We start from the raw sequence: 17036 nt of genomic DNA, 5'->3' as shown, positions 1-17036 counted from the left end.
GCGTTTCTGTGGAATGTTTCATAATTGATGGTTCAACAGTAACAGATCCGGGGATGGCACAGTATGGTGCTACTCGTCTCCTTATTTTATTGATAGAAATATATTTTCATTTGTGTTAACTACGATTTTCGTTCGCTCACAGAAATTTGATACATTTATTTTCAAAAACAAAAAAGGAAAAATATCTCCCACTTGTATGTTGTGTTAATCTTCTTGGGTTACTCCTTCCTGAATGCGTTGCAACTGACGCCCTTTTTGTGAATGGTTTATCACTCTGTGGCCCAGCGGGCTTGTCGACCCTCCCCCCTCACAAAAAAAAACAAAAAAACAGAACGAGCATGGAAAAGCTGAACAAACCCAAATCAAACGAAAAATCCCCAATTGTTCAAAGGTCAATAACAGCAAATGATCTCAAGAATCCCTTAAGCTGGGATAGCTGCAAACCACACGGCTTCAGGTTTTGGTTCATCCCTCAACCACAGTGAAGGCCGTCTGATCTTCGTATGCTCAATATCTATCGTCCTAGGGCGCCCTGTATTCTGCGGGAAATTGATCATTTGTCGACAAGTCTACTGAGGACAGAAAGCAAAGCAATTGAATCATATTTTCAAATGCATGTGTAATTTTAAAATGTATGGATTGGTCAGTATATAATGTTTACAAAAGAAGAATATTTGTATTTGGTTTACAGAAACGTTTGAGGAAATTATATAGCGAGGACATTTTGACAGCATTCGATTTAAGTTCGAAAAGCCTGAGGGACACTCTTGAGTATCGGCCATGCTATTTTTGTAACGCGAGTACCGATATCAAACTTATGGCCAATGAAACACAGATTAACTACATGTATAGAAAAATTGTTAGGTACATGTATACATGGACGCGGTCTCTGTACATGTTACAGATAATGTAATGGTACCAGACAACTCTGTGTGTGACTCGTGTTTGATCCCAGGCCTGGTGAATGACCTCACTATAGTCCAAAATATTCTCTGTCCCGGAAATTTCTTGTAAGCTGACGATATTTCTAGTTGTCTAGTGTATGTTCTGGATGTTTCTTGTAAGATTAAGTAATGCCAACAGTCTTTTTAAAGAAACTTACGTAATGAGAAGGAATTTCTGAAAGACTACCAAAAACGGGAAAAGAGAGAGGCACACGCACCGCAAGAGAGCTTTTGCGGGAAGGTAGTTCTACCGTACGTGAGAAGTCTTTTGACTTTAAGTTGACTTCTGCGCCATTTCAACCTGTGGTGGCGAGTCGCGTCTGTGGAGCGACACTTGTAAGAGAAGTTCGGTCTGGACCAAGTGAAGTGCGGGGCTGAATTTTGTTCCCGTTTGTGGGTCAGCAAGCCGCCGTATATTTGCGACGGTCATCACGCCCTCGCCGTTTCGTCTCGAGCCTGGTCATTCTTATTGGACGCAGTCTTCGTCCCCGTTGCAGCTCACTTTTGCACCGTCAAGGACTGAACTGTTTTTCGTCATCTGTGGAGTCCAGTGTTCTTCACTGTTGTGCCTTGCCAAGTTCTCGCCCGTAAGAACACCTTGTTTAAATGAGATATTCCTTCTCATTGTAAACTAGTTCCAATCAGCATGTTCTGTGTTATTTTCTTTTACATGCTAAAGTGTAATATTCTTATCAAATCATACTAGTCAGTTGTTCCTTATATCGGTGTGATTTCTTTGTTTCATCGGAGAAAATTCAAGCTTTGGAATAATTACTATTCATAAATAGTTTGGAGTTTTTTGGGATCGTGAGAAATTGGGCGCCTGTCCAGGAGGGAACAAAAAGGGAAAAAGCCAGATTCTTCTTCATATTGTCAAACAAGGTTTATATACACACTAGTGTATTTTTGGTAAGTGCATTGTGTATTAATCATGGCTAAGTTTAGACTTGACTCAAGTCGGGGTCTCTGTGAAGTCTTCGTTTGTGCTTTGCACATACATATATATCGAGACCGCGCGCCGTTACTTGCTTCGCGCCCTCTTGTGTCCACTCATTGCTATGAGTTCAGTTCAGAAATTCCAACTTAATTTTAACGAATCTGCCAAGCACTTGTACACGGAGAATGGGCTCATCTACCAAAAGTGGTAGCAGCCAATCACATTGCCGGACTTCTTTTACGTCGTTGGTCCTGCGTTATAATGAACGAGCCTACAAGTCTGACTACTTTGATAGGTCGAAACTCCGTATATATTATGCAAGATCATGTCGTTCATATACAATTATGAATAACTACACACCACCGACGGGGGTCCGACTTACTGACTGGTGACGTATGACACACGTTGTACATAAAGGTCGAGTTCGGGCGGCCTGTTCTTGACACGGGTTTGGCCTTCTCGCCCTCAAACGGCGGGCCGCCCAAGAACACTGTTCTCGGAACAGGTTCACACACCACCTCCTGGTCAGGGTTTTACACGAACACATGGGGAAAACTCGTAAGATTTGATTTTTGAAAAGCTGCAAAAACTATGGATATGGCTTACAAAACTGGAGACAATGGAAAGTTTTGCACAATTAATATCAATAATTTTCCGTGACAGATATGATTTTTTAAAAGGGAAAATAAGTTAGCCCAAACATTAACTCTCGAAGAATGTACAAGGACGCCGCCATGTTGCCTGTCGCTTGCATGCTACAAGTAACTAGTAGCGATAACCGGTTGTACGTTAATTCCCAGCCTTGGAGCGGCCGACCCACAAACAGCAAATCGCGCTCAGGGTGCACCACTACAAATAAATTCCCATAGACAGCATTGATGAATCCCCACACTTCGCAATTATTTTAAAAATACTCACAACTCTCACAGGTGTCCAGGCTGCACAGAAAAACGATGATCGACATGTCCCCTTTCATTTTCCTTTCAATTTTCGGGTGTTAACTAATGAATTTTTGAGAAATCTTCACCAGAAGCAGACCACCCCTAAAATGAGGAGAAAATGTCCCTGCTCAGAAAAGTAGCCATTTTAAAAAGCATCCCTCTGCAAAACGGCCAAATATTTCAATTTTCGGACCCGACTGCATCCAAAGTGCTCAGAATTTGAAGCAAAAAGTCCGGGCCAGGGGTTCAGTGCCATATTTCTCCAATTCCTCAATTTCATGGCTCTCAGGACTCTCTAATATAGAATATTTTGAGTGTATAACTTTTATTAATGAGCTAGGCGGACATATGTAGGCCTTTTTGCGAGGGTGCACCCCTAAGTGTTCGAAAAAGAGAGGCAAGACAAAGAAAAGAGAAGAGCATCACATCACTAAAATAAAAAAGTGGCAATTGCTGCCGATGATTATGAATTAACTCACAAATTCACTACTGGCAAACCTAATTTCCAGTTCAAGAGTTTCCACAAATACAGTGAAAAGAGCAAGTCTAGCACTGTAGCTCCTGCTTCACCAAAGTCTGCATCACTGACTGGAGCCAAAGAAGGCCAGAAGAAGTACTCTCTCCAGTGTGACTACTGTCACAAGAAAGCCCACACGAAGGCGAAATGCTACAAGTTCGTCGCTGATGAGCGAGACCGTTCTGACAAGCCAGTGGCGTTTGTCCATAAGGACACTACTTCGTGGGAAGTCCGGTGAGGCCGATGGCGACCGTGTTTGTCCTTCGAAGGTGGTTGATAACCTCAACCAAGTTGATGAAATCTACAAAGATTTCGTTTATCCAATCCCCAGGACACATCACCACGATAATATCGTGGTGATGTGTCCTGGGAATTGGATAAAGCCGACGGTACAGTTGTTATCCAAAGAGATACAGGCGCGTCACAGTCACTTATGCTGGAGGATGTTTTGTCGTTGTCTCCAGAAAGTTCGTTGAATGCGAAAATGTTGATTCAAGGTATTAGGGGTAATTTTATGTCTGTCCCGTTGCACAGGGTAAATCTGAAATGTGACTTGTTCACTGGCCCTGTGGTTGTTGGAGTTGTTCCTAATCTTCCGATATAAGGTATGGAGTTTTTGCTTTGTTTTTGCTGGAGGAGCCAGATATTCAGTACTTGGAGGAGAAGTGTCCAGAAACTTCCCCCTAGTGTGCAGTGACGAGATCTCAAATGAAACGAAGGGAAAGAAGGTTGCACAGTCAGTGCCGATAGAGGAGGACTCTAGTGTTTGGCTGGCTGAAACTTTCTTCACCCATTTGGAAGAAGATACGCAAGTGTCTCAAGATGCTAAGTTGAATTGCAATTGAAAAGCAGAAAGCAGACCAAGATTTGAGAAGGCTCGCCAATACAGCGTGTTCTGAGGAAAAAGCTAAGGGGGTTCCGGAATGCTACTACGTCAAGTCCGGCGTGTTAATGAGGAAATCGAAACCCTACCCAAATACCAGCTGGTGAAGAATGGAGTGTCGTCCATCAAATTGTTGTTCCTCCTTGTTACCGTGAGGAGATATTGAGGATTGCTCGCGAGATTCCGGTGGCAGGTCATCCTGGCATCAGGAAGACTCAAGCTAGAGTCATGGCGCATTTTTATTGGCCAAAGCTTCACCAAGATGTCGTAAATTTCATCAAGACGTGCCATACATGCCAGGTGGTGGGAAAGCCTCAACCATCAATAAAGCCTGCACCAATAATACCGATTCCAGCATTTGATGAGCCATTTTCGAAAGTCCTAGTGGATTTTGTTGGTCCTCTGCCGCGGACGAAGTCTGGGCATCAGTTTTTGTTGACCATAATGGATTTGTGAACTAGACTACCTGATGCCATTCCACTAAGGAAAATTATAGCCAAGGTTGTTGTCGAGGCCCTTGTGCAGTTCTTCACAAGATATGGCATACAGGAAAAAGTGCAGTCCGATCAAGGGTCTAACTTCATGTCAGGTGTATTTCAGCAAGTCCTGCGTGAGTTGGGAATCAAGCGGGTGAAATCATCTGCACACCGCCTGCAGTATCAAGGAGCTCTAGAGCTGATGTATCACCAAACCCTCAAGAATATGACCAGAGATTACTGCGAGAATTTCCAGAAGACTGGGATAAGGGCATCCTTTTTCTGCCGTTTAGGGACTCCCCATACGAGTCAACTGGGTTTACACCGTTTGAGTTGGTGCACAGCCCTGAGGTAAGGGGCCTTCTGGCACAGGACGACGAGACTAATGTGCTCGACTATGTTTCGAACTTCAGGGAAAGACTATTCAAAGCTTGTCCCGTAGCACAGGAACATTCTCAAGGCGTGTCAGCAGGCAATAAAGACTGGAGCTGACAAGAAGTCCGAAGTCCGTGTCTTCGAACCTTGCGAAAAGTGCTCCTTCTGTTGCCTCTGCCTGGCGAGCCCCTTCAACCAAATTCAGTGGGCCCTATTCTCTAAAAAGAAATTCAACGATGTCAATTTACCAGTACCCCAGAAAAAGCCAGAGAGTTTGTCATGTGAACATGCCTTAAGAAATATTACGAGCGTGATAACTCTGGTCAACCCGCGGGGGTAGCTGTTGTTGAGTCCGACCGTTCTAATAATGACGATCGTGAGACAAAAACATCTGAACTTGAGTTTCTGGCTGTTCAGCTTTCAAATTCGGAAAATCTTGCCAACTTAGACAAAATCTTTGACCATTTGAGTGATGACCAGTTGAGAGATTTGTCAGGTCTTTTTCAAAGGTACAAAAAAAGTCTGTTCTGATAAACTTGGCCACACATCAATGGCGGTTCATGATGTTGATGTGGGAGACACGACCTATAAAACAGGCACGGTATAGACTTAACCCTGACAAATTATCCAAGGCTCGAGAAGAAATTAAGTTCATATTGGAGAATGACACTATAGAACCTAGTCAGAGCTCATAGAGTTCTCCCATTGTCATGGCACTAAATCCTGACGGTACTCTAAGGTTGTGCATAGATTATCGAAATATCAATGCGACTGGTTCGTATCTTATTCCTAGGTTGGAGGATTGCATCGATAGAGTGGGAAATTCTGCATTTGTCAGTAAAATAGACTTGTTCATTCTAAAAGGCTATTGGCAAGTGGTCTTGACTGACAGAGCCAAATAAATTTCTGCATATGTGACACCAGATGGTGTGTACCAATGCAAAAAGATACTAATCAGGATGAAAAACGCCCTGGCTACATTTCAGAGAATGGTGAGTCAAATTATTGCCACGCCAGAGAATTGTGTTGTCTACATCAACGACATTTTTGTGTACAGCGATAGCTGGGAAGACCATCTAAAACTCTTCAGTGCACTGTTTGAAAATCTTTCAGTGAAGCAAACCTAGTGATCAACCTTGTGATTCATCGTATCCGTAGACCAGGACACTTTCCACCACGCAGTACGTTCTCTCATAAACTCTCGCGTGGACTATAATGTCACTCTTTACGGTATCACTCAGTCCAAACTAAACAGAATTCAAAAACGACAAAATCGTGCAGCCCGTCTGATTTTTATATCTCCTCGTTCTGTTAGGACTTACAAACTGCTCTATCAACTTCACTGGCTGCTTGCTAGGCATCGAATTCTCTCCACGTTGCATCTTTATTTCTATAAATGCTCGCATGGTCTTGCTCCTAATTATCTTTCTAATCCCCTGTCCTCTATAACCCTGGCAGGGAAGGTCTTCGGTCCTACCCTGATAAATTTCTTCTCTGTGAGTGCCGGCCTATTCGATCCGCCAGCTCCAAGTCTTTTACTTTCGCTGGACCAAAACATTTAGGGAATCATTATCAACTACAGTCTTAAAAATCTTAAGACCTTCCTTTTCAGTCAGCCTTCTCATTAATCCTTTGCCTTTTTGTTGTTTAATTGTCTCTTTGTTGTTTTGTTGTCTGTTTTTCCTTCGATGTACAGCGCTTTGATCCATGTTAAAGGCGCTCTATAAATACCTATATTATTATTTTTATTATTATAACCTCAAAAACAATGAGTTGCTAGAGCAACAGTGACCTACTTGGGTAAGTGGTCGGTCAGGGTCACGTGCTTCACCGAGTAGCAAAGACTATTCAGGTTATTCAAGAGTTTCTCGTACCCACAGGGAAAGGAGAACTTCTGAGATTCCTGGGTATGAGTGGATTTTACAGAAAGTTTGTTCCAAACTTCATCACTATTGCTGCTCCTCTGACTAAACTCTTACAGAAGAATGTGAAGTTTGTTTGGTCTTACTTATGCCAAAGTGCATTTGAGAAAATGAAGCAATCTTAAAAAATAAACCAGTTCTGGCTGCGCCGAAGTTTGACAAGGCGTTGAAAATAGCTATAGCCATTGATGTCAATGATGTTGGTATCGGAGCAATTTTTCTCCAAGATGATGAGTAAGGTATCGAGCGACCGATCAGTTACTTCTCAAAGAGGTTTAACAAACACCAAGCAAATATTCCACCATCGAAAGGAGGAATTGGGCTTGATTCTTGCCTTGCAACACTTTGAAGTGTACATAACAAATAGTGCCGGAGAAACGATCATTTATCCGATCCCAATCCACTTGTATTTTTTTGAGAAGTTTAAGACCAAGAACCAAAGATTATCTCGTGGAATTTGATTTTGTAACCTTATCCACTCAGGATTGTCCACATCGCCGGAAGGAGCAATGTTATTGCCGATGCTCTGTCCAGAGTTTAAATCCGTGTAATTAATTACATTGATATTTCTTTCTGTGTCCGGCACAAATCTATGCCACTGAAAGTGGGTTGCAGTATCATTGCCCCTATACTTGTTCTACAAAATGCTCCTTGATACGGAATCACACCCAGCTTTCGCATTAAGACGGGATAAAACTAAAAAACTGTACGGATTCAACATTCGTTGGATTCTTTGGGTCATTTTCTGTTGTTGACATTATTTTGAATAGTTTGGAATTTTCCGTTTGTTTTCGGTTTGTTCAGGGTTTTCGTGCTCATTCTTTTTTTGAGGGGGCAGACTTGTCGGGCCAGAGTTTGAAAACCATTCACAAACAGAGCGGCAGCCTTTTCTGGAAGGGGTAACCCAAGATTAACACTAATTTTACTGAGAATATTTTTGAAAGTATCAAATTTCTTAGAACAAAATACAATCAATAAAACAAGGAGACGAGTGGCACCATACTGTGCCACCCCTGGATCTGTTACTGTTGAACCATCAATTATGAAACATTCCATAAACACGCCATTGCACTGACTTTGAGATCACTCATGATAGAAGAAATTGACCCAAACTCGGTTAGGAAAATAAATCATCATCGATCCCTCACAGTACTCAGACATAAAAAACGCCTTCTGGGCTCTACGCTCAGCAAATTGAAAAATAAAAGAGGACGTCAGGGAAAAATCAAAATTATGCCGTGTTGATCCTTTCTCTAACCCTATCCCCAACACTCCCACTATCCTAACCCTAACGCCAACAATATCCCTTACCCTACTGTCCCTAATCCTATCCTTAACCCTAACCCTATCTCTAACTCTACCTCTAACCCAAACCCTATACCTAACCCCACCCGTAACCCAAACCCTATCCCTAACAATTATCCCTAACCCTATCCCTACCCCTAACCCTATTGTCCCTAACCCTATCTGTAACCCTAACCCTAACCCCAACCCCAAGAATATCCCTAACCCTATCTCTAACCCTAACCCTATCTGTAACCCTAACCCTAACCCCAACCCCAAGAATATCCCTAACCCTATCTCTAACCCTAACCCTATCTGTAAACCTAACCCTATCCCTAACTCTACCCCTAAACCCAACCCTATCAATATCACTAACCCCATCTCTAACCCTAACCCTAACCCCAACCCTATCCCCAACCATTATCCCTATCCCTATCTCTAACCCTATCCCTAACCCTACCCCTAACCCCAACAATATCCCTAACCCTGTTTTCCCTAACCCTATCTCTAACCCTAACCTATCTCTAACCCCATCCCTACCCCTAACCCTATTATCCCTAACCATATCTCTAACCCTAACCCTACCCCTAACCCTGCCCTATTTCTAACCCTGTTATCCCTAACCCTATCTCTCTCCCTAACCGAATCCCTAACCCCAACCCTATCCGTAACCATTATCACCAACCCCATCTCAAACCCTAACCCTACCCCTAAACTCAACGCTATCCATATCCCTAACCCCATCTCTAACCCTAACCCCATCCCTACCCCTATTCCTATTATCCTCAACCCTATCTCTTACCCTAACCCTAACCATACCCCTAAACTCAATGCTATCGATATCCCTAACCCTATCCCTAAGCCTAATCCTAACCCCATCCCTACCCCTAACCCTATTATCCCTAACCCTATCTCTTACCCTAATCCTAACCGTATCCCTAACCCCATCCCTAACCCTATTATCCCTAACCCTATCTCTTACCCTAACCCTAACCCTACCCTTAACCCAAACCCTATCCTTAACCCTGTTTTCCCTAACCCTATATCTAACCCTAACCCTATTCCCATCCCTAACCCTATCCCTAACATTTATCACCGACCCTATCTCAAACCCTATCCCTAACCCTACCCCTAAACCCAGCCCTATCCCTAACCCTGCTATCCCTAACCCTATCTCTCACCCTAACCCTATCTCTAACCCTAACCCTACCCCTGCCCTATCCCTAACCCTGTTATCCCAAAACCTATCCCCATCCCTAACCCTATCCCTAACCATTATCACCACCCTATCTCAAACCCTAACCCTAACCCCAACCCTAACCCTGTTATCCTTAACCCTATATCTAACCCTATTCCCATCAATATCCCTATCCCTTACCATTATCCCTATCCATATCTCTAAGCCTATCCCTAACCCTACCCCTAACCTAAACCCTATTACTAACTCTGATATTCCTAACCATATCTCTAACCCTAACCCTACCCCCAACCCCAATCCTATCCCTAACCCTGGTATCCCTAACCCTATCTCTCTCCCTAACCCTATCCCTTTCCCTATCTCAAACCCTAACCCAACCCCTAAACTCAACGCTATCCATATCCCTAACCCCATCCCTAATCCTATCCCTAAGCCTAATCCTAACCCCATCCCTACCCCTAACCATATTATCACTAACCCTATCTCTTACCCTAACCCTAACCGTATCCCTAACCCCAACCCTATCCCTAACCCTGTTATCCCTAACCCTATCTCTAACACTAACCCTACCCCTCCATAATCCTATCCCAAACCATTATCACCAACCCTATCACTCTCCCTAACCCAAACCCTACCCCTAACCCAAACCCTATCCCTTACCCTGTTATCCCTAACCCTGTCTCTAACACGAACTCTATCTCTAACCCTATCCCTAACCCTAACACCAACGCTAACTCTATTATCCCTAACCCTTCTCTACCCCTAACCCTATTGTCCCTAGCCCGATCTGTAACCCTAACCCTACCCCTAACCCCAACCCCAACAATATCCCTAACGCTATCTCTAACCCTAACCCTATCTGTAACCCTAACCCTATCCCTAACTCTACCCCTAAACCCAACCCTATCCATGTCCCTAACCCGATCTCTAACCCTATCCCTAACCCTAACCCAACCGTATCCCCAACCATTATCCCTATCCCTACATCTAACCCTATCCCTAACCCTACCCCTAACCCCACCAATATCCCTAACCCTGTTATACCTATCCCTATCTCCAACCCTATCCCTAACCCCAACCCCAACAATATCCCTAACCCTGTTTTCCCTAACCGTATCTTTAACCATAACCCTATCCCAATCCCTAACCCTACCCAATATCACCAACCCCACCTCTAACCCTATCCCTAACTCTACCCCTAACCCCAACAATATCCTTAACCCTGTTATCCCAAACCCTATCTCTAACCCTAACCCTATCTCTAACCCCATCCCTACCCCTAACCATGTTATCCCTAACCATATCTCTAACCTTAACCCTACCCCTAACCCTGCCCTATTTCTAACCCTGTTATCCCTAACCCTATCTCTCTCCCTAACCAAATCCCTAACCCCAACCCTATCCGTAACCATAATCACCAACCCCATCTGAAACCCTAACCCTAGCCCTAAACTCAACGCTATCCATATCAATAACCCCATCTCTAACTCTATCCCTAACCATAACCCCATCTCAACCCCTAACCCTATTATCCCTAACCCTATCTCTTGCCCTAACCCTGACCTTAACCCCAACCATATACCTAACCCTGTTATCCATAACCCTATCTCTACCCCTAACCCTATTGTCCCTAACCCTATAAGTAACCCTACCCCTAACCCCAACCAAAAAACAATATCCCTAACCCTGCTAACCCTAGCCCTAACTGTGACCCTAACCCTATCCCTAACTCTACCCCTAAACCCAACACTATCCATATCCCAAGCCCCATCTCTAACCCTATCCCTAACCCAACCCTATCCCCAACCATTATCCCTATCTCTAACCCTATCCCTAACCCTACCCCTAACCCCCACAGTATCCCTAACCATGTTATCCCTATCCCCATCTCTAACCCTATCCCTAACCCTACCCCTAACCCCACCAATATCCCTAACCCTGTTATACCTATCCCTATCTCCAACACTATCCCTAACCCCAACCCCAACAATATCCCTAACCCTGTTTTCCCTAACCCTATCTCTAACCATAACCCTATCTTTAACCCCATCCCTACCCCTAACCCTGTTATCCCTAACCATATCTCTAACCTTAAACCTATCCCTAACCCTGCCCTATTTCTAACCCTGTTATCCCTAACCCTATCTCTCTACCCTGACCGAATCCCTAACCCCAACCCTATCCGTAACCATTATCACCAACCCCATCTGAAACCCTAACCCCTAGCCCTAAACTCAACGCTATCCAAATCCCTAACCCCATCTCTAACCCGATCCCTAACCCTAACCCCCATCTCAACCCCTAACCCTATTATCCCTAACCCTATCTCTTGCCCTAACCCCAACCATATACCTAACCCTGTTATCCCTAACCCTATCTCTACCCCTAACCCTATTGTCCCTAACCCTATCTGTAACCCTAACCCTACCCCTAACCCCAACCAAAAAACAATATCCCTAACCCTGTTATCCCTAGCCCTATCTGTTACCCTAACCCCATCCCTACCCCTTACCCTATTATCCCTAACCCTATCTCTTACTTTAACCCTAACCGTATCCCCTAACCCCCAACCCTATCCCTAACCCTATCTCTAACCCTAACCCTACCCCTAACCCTAACCCAAACCCCATCCCTACCCCTAACCCTATTATCCCTAACCCTATCTCTTACTCTAACCCTCACACTACCCTTAACCCCAACCCTATCCCTAACCCTGTTATACCTAACCCTATATCTAACTCCAACCCTATCCCCATCCATAACCCTATCCCGAACCATTATCACCAACCCTATCTCTTACCCTAACCCTACCCCCCAACCCTATCCCTAACCCTTTTATCCCTAACCCTATGTCTAACCCCAACCCTTTCCCCATCCATAACCCTATCCCTAACCATTATCAACAACTCTATGTCTCTCCCTAAACCCTACCCCTAACTCCAACCCTATCACTAACCCTGTTATCCTTAACCGTTTATCTGACACTAACCCTATCCCCATCCCCAACCCTATCCCTAACCATTATCACCATTCTATCTCAAACCCTAACCCTACCTCTAACCCCAAACCTATCCCAAACCTGTTTATCCCTAACCCTATCTCTCTGTTCTTAACCCTATCCCTCACCCTATCCTAAACCATTATAACCAACCCCATCTCAAACCCTAACCCTACCCTTAAACTCAACGCTATCAATATCCCTAACCCCCATTTCTAACCCTATCCCTAAGCCTAATCCTAACCCCTACCCTACCCCTAACCCTATTATCCCTAACCCTATCTCTTACCCTAATCCTAAACATATCCCTAACCCCAACCCTATCCCAACCCTGTTATCCCTAACCCTATCTCCTACCCTAACCTCACCCTACCCTTAACCTTAACCCTATCTCTAACCCTGTTATCCCTATCCCTATATCTAATCCTATCCCCATCCCCTATCCCTAACCATTACCACCAACCCTATCTCAAACTCTAACCCTACCCCTAACCCCAACCCTATCCCTAACCCTGTTATCCTTAACCGTATATCTAACCGTAACCCTATCCCCATCCGTAACCCTATCCCTAACCATTATCACCACCCTATCTCTCTCCCTAACCCTAACCCTACCCATAACTCCAACCCTATCCTTAACCCTTTTATTCTTAACCGTATATCTGACCCTAACCCTTTCCCCATCCCTAACCCTATCCCTAACCGTTATCACCACCCTATCTCTAACCCTAACCCTTCTCCTAACCCTAAACCTAACCCTACCCCCTAACAATATTATCCCTAACCCTATCTCTCTCCCTAACCCAATCCCTAGCCCCAACCCTATACCCTAACCATTATCCCTATCAATATCTCTAACCCTATCCCTAACCCAATCCCTAACAGCAACCCTATTCGTAACCATTATCACCAACCCTATCTCAAACCTTACCCTACCCCTAAACTCAACGCTATCCATATTCCTAACCCCATCCCTAACCCTATCCCTAAGCCTAATCCTAACCCCATCCCTACCCCTAACCCTATTATCCCTAACCCTATCTCTTACTTTAACCCTAACCGTATCCCTAACCCCAACCCTATCCTTAACCCTGTTATCCTTAACCGTATATCTGACCCTAACCCTATCCCCATCCCTAACCCTATCCCTAACCATTATCACCACCCTATCTCAAACCCTATCCCAAACCCCTATCCCTAACCCTGTTAAGCCTAACCCTATCTCTAACACCCTAACCCTACCCCCAACCCTAACCCTAACCCCTATCCCTACCCCTAACCCTATTATGTCTAACCCTATCTCTTACCCTAACCCTAACCCTACCCTTAACCCCAACCCTATCCCCAACCCTGTTATCCCTAACCCTATATCTAACCCCAACCCTATCCCCATTCATAACCCTATCCCTAACCATTATCACCAACCCTATATCTCTCCCTAACCCTAATTCTACTTCTAACCCCAAATCTATTCCTAACCCTGTTATCCTTAACCGTATATCTAACCCCAACCCTATCCCATCCCTAACCCTATCCTAACCATTATCACAACCCTATCTCAAACCCTAACCCTACCCCTAACCCCAACTCTATCCCTAACCCTGTTTTCCCCTATCCCTATCTCAAACCCTATCCCAAACCCCTACCCCAACAAAATCCCTAACCCCTGTTTTCCCTAACCATATCTCTAACCCTAACCCTATCTCTAACCCCATCCCTACCCCTAACCCTATTATCCCTAACCCTTTGTCTAACCCTAACCGTATCCCTAGCCTCTACCCCTAAACCCAACCCTATCCATATCCCTAACCCAATCTCTAACCCTATCCCTAACCCTACCCCTAACCCCAACCCTATCCCTAACCCTGTTATCCCTAAACATATCTCTAACCCTAACCCTACCCCTATTGTCCCTAAACCTATCCCTAACCCTGTTATCCCTAACCCTGTTATCCCTAACCCTATCTCTCTCAATAACCCTATCTCTAACCCCAACCCCATCCGTAACCATTATCACGAACCCCATCTCAAACCCTAACCCTACCCGTAAACTCAACGCTCTCCATATCCCTAACCCTATCTCTAACCCTATCCCTAACCATAACCCCATACCTAACCCTAACCCTATTATCCCTAACCCTATATCTTACCCTAACCCTGACCCTACGCCTAACCCCAACCATATACCTAACCCTGTTATCCCTAACCCTATCTCTAACCCCATCCCTACCCCAAACCCTATTATCCCTAACCCTATCTCTAACCCTATCCCTAACCCTAACCCAACTCTATCCCCAACCATTTTCCCTTATCCTTATCTCTAACCCTATCCATATCCCCAACCCCAACAATATCCCTAACCCTGTTTTCCCTAACCCTATCTCTAACCCTAACCCTATCTTTAACCCCATCCCTACCCCTAACCCAATTATCCCTAACCCTATCTCTTACCCTAACCCTAACCTTACCCTTAACCCCAACCCCTATCCCTTACCCTGTTATCCCTAACCCTATATCTAACCCTAACCCTATCCCCATCCCTAACCCTATCCCTACCATTTTCTCCAACCCCATCTCTAACCGTATCCCTAACCCTACCCCTAACCCGAAAAATATTCCTTAACCCTGTTATCCCTAACCCTATCTCTATTCCTAACCTTTAACCCTACCCCTAAACCTATCCCTAACCCTTACCCTAACCCCATCCCTACAACTAACCCTATTATCCCTAACCCTATATCTAACCCTCATCCTTGCCCCAACCCTATCCCTAACCATTATCCCTATCCATATCTCTAACCGTTTCCCTAAGCCTACCCCTAACCCCAACCCTATCCCTAATCCTGTTATCCCTAACAGCAACCCTATCCGTAACCATTATCCCCACCCCTGTCTCAAACCCTTCCCCTACCCCTATATTCAACTCTATCCATATTCCTAACCCCATCCTTAACACTATCCCTGAGCCTAATCCTAACCCCATCCCTACCCCAAACCCTATTATCCCTAACCCTATCTCTTACTTTAAACCCTAACCGTATCCCTAACCCCAACCCTATCCATAACCCTGTTATCCCTAACCCTAAATCTAACTCCTACCCTATCCCCATCCCATAACCCTATCCCTAACCATTATCACCAACCCTATCTCTTACCCTAACCCTACCCTTAACACCAACCCTATCCCTAACCCTGTTATCCCTAACCCTATATCTAACCCCCAACCCTCTCCCCATCCATAACCCTATCCCTAACCATTATCACCAACCCTATCTCTCTCCCTAACCCTACCCCTAACCCCTAACCCCAACCCTATCCCTAACCCTGTTATCCTTAACCCTATATCTAACCCTAACCCTATCCCCATTCCTAACCCTAACCATTATCACCGACCCTATCTCAAACCCTATCCCTAACCCTAACCCAAACCTATCCCTAACCCTGTTAAGCCTAACCCTATCTCTAACCCTAACCCTACCCCCAACCCTAACCCTAACCCCATCCCTACCCCTAACCCTAATATCCCTAACCCTATCTCTTACCCTATCCCTAACCCTACCCTTAACCCCAACCCTATCCCCAACCCTGTTATTCCTAACACTATATCTAACCCCAACCCTATCCCCATTCATAACCCTATCCCTAACCATTATCACTAACCCTATCTCTCCCCCTAACCCTAATTCTAACCCCTAACCCCAACTCTATCCCTAACCCTGTTATCCTTAAAAGTATATCTAACCCCAACCCTATCCCCATCCCTAACCCTATCCCTAACCATTATCACCACCCTATCTCAAACCCTAACCCTACCCCTAACCCCAACTCTATCCCTAACCCTGTTATCCCTATCCCTATCTCTAACCCTATCCCAAACCCCTACCCCAATAATATCCCTAACCCTGTTTTCCATAACCCTCTCTCTAACCCTAAACCTATTTCTAACCCTATCCCTACCCCTAACCCTATTATCCCTAACCCTTTGTCTAGCCCTAACCCTATCCCTAGCTCTACCCCTAACCCTAAACCCAACCCTTTCCATATCCCTAACCCCATCTCTAACCCTATCCCTAACACTAGCTCCAACCCTATCCTAAACCATTATCACTATCCATATCTCTAACCCTATCCCTAACCCTAACCCCAACCCTATCCCTAACCCTGTTATCCCTAAACATATCTCTAACCCTAACCCTACCCATAACCCTAACCCTATCCCTAACCCTGTTATCCCTAACCCTGTTATCCCTAACCCTATCTCTCTCAATAACCCTATCCCTAACCCCAACCCTATCCGTAACCATTATCACCAACCCCATCTCAAACCCTACCCCGTAAACTCAACGCTATCCATATCCCTAAACCCATCTCTAACCCTAACCCTAACCCCATCCCTACCCCTAACCCTGTTATCCCTAACCCTATTGCTCTCCCTAACCCAATCCTTAGCCCCAACCCTATCCCTAAACATTATCCCTATCAATATCTCTAACCCTATCACTAACCCAATCCCTAACAGCAACCCTATCCGTAACCATTATCACCAACCCTATCTCAAACC

The 17036-nt window shown here is 44.8% G+C and overlaps 1 pseudogene; it reads left to right on the top strand.

Annotated features, from left to right (window-relative positions):
* The first annotated feature begins 2426 nt into the window (after positions 1-2426).
* Positions 2427-4036, top strand: LOC147800538 (uncharacterized; annotated as a pseudogene).
* The last annotated feature ends 13000 nt before the right edge of the window (positions 4037-17036 follow it).

Source organism: Acanthaster planci, linkage group LG01, assembly GCF_054643075.1.
Source record: "Acanthaster planci isolate LZ-2023a linkage group LG01, COTS_SCS, whole genome shotgun sequence".
In the NCBI taxonomy this organism is placed as follows: domain Eukaryota; kingdom Metazoa; phylum Echinodermata; class Asteroidea; order Valvatida; family Acanthasteridae; genus Acanthaster; species Acanthaster planci.
Note: the sequence above shows the minus strand (reverse complement) of the source record. Positions and strands in the feature narration are given on the sequence as shown.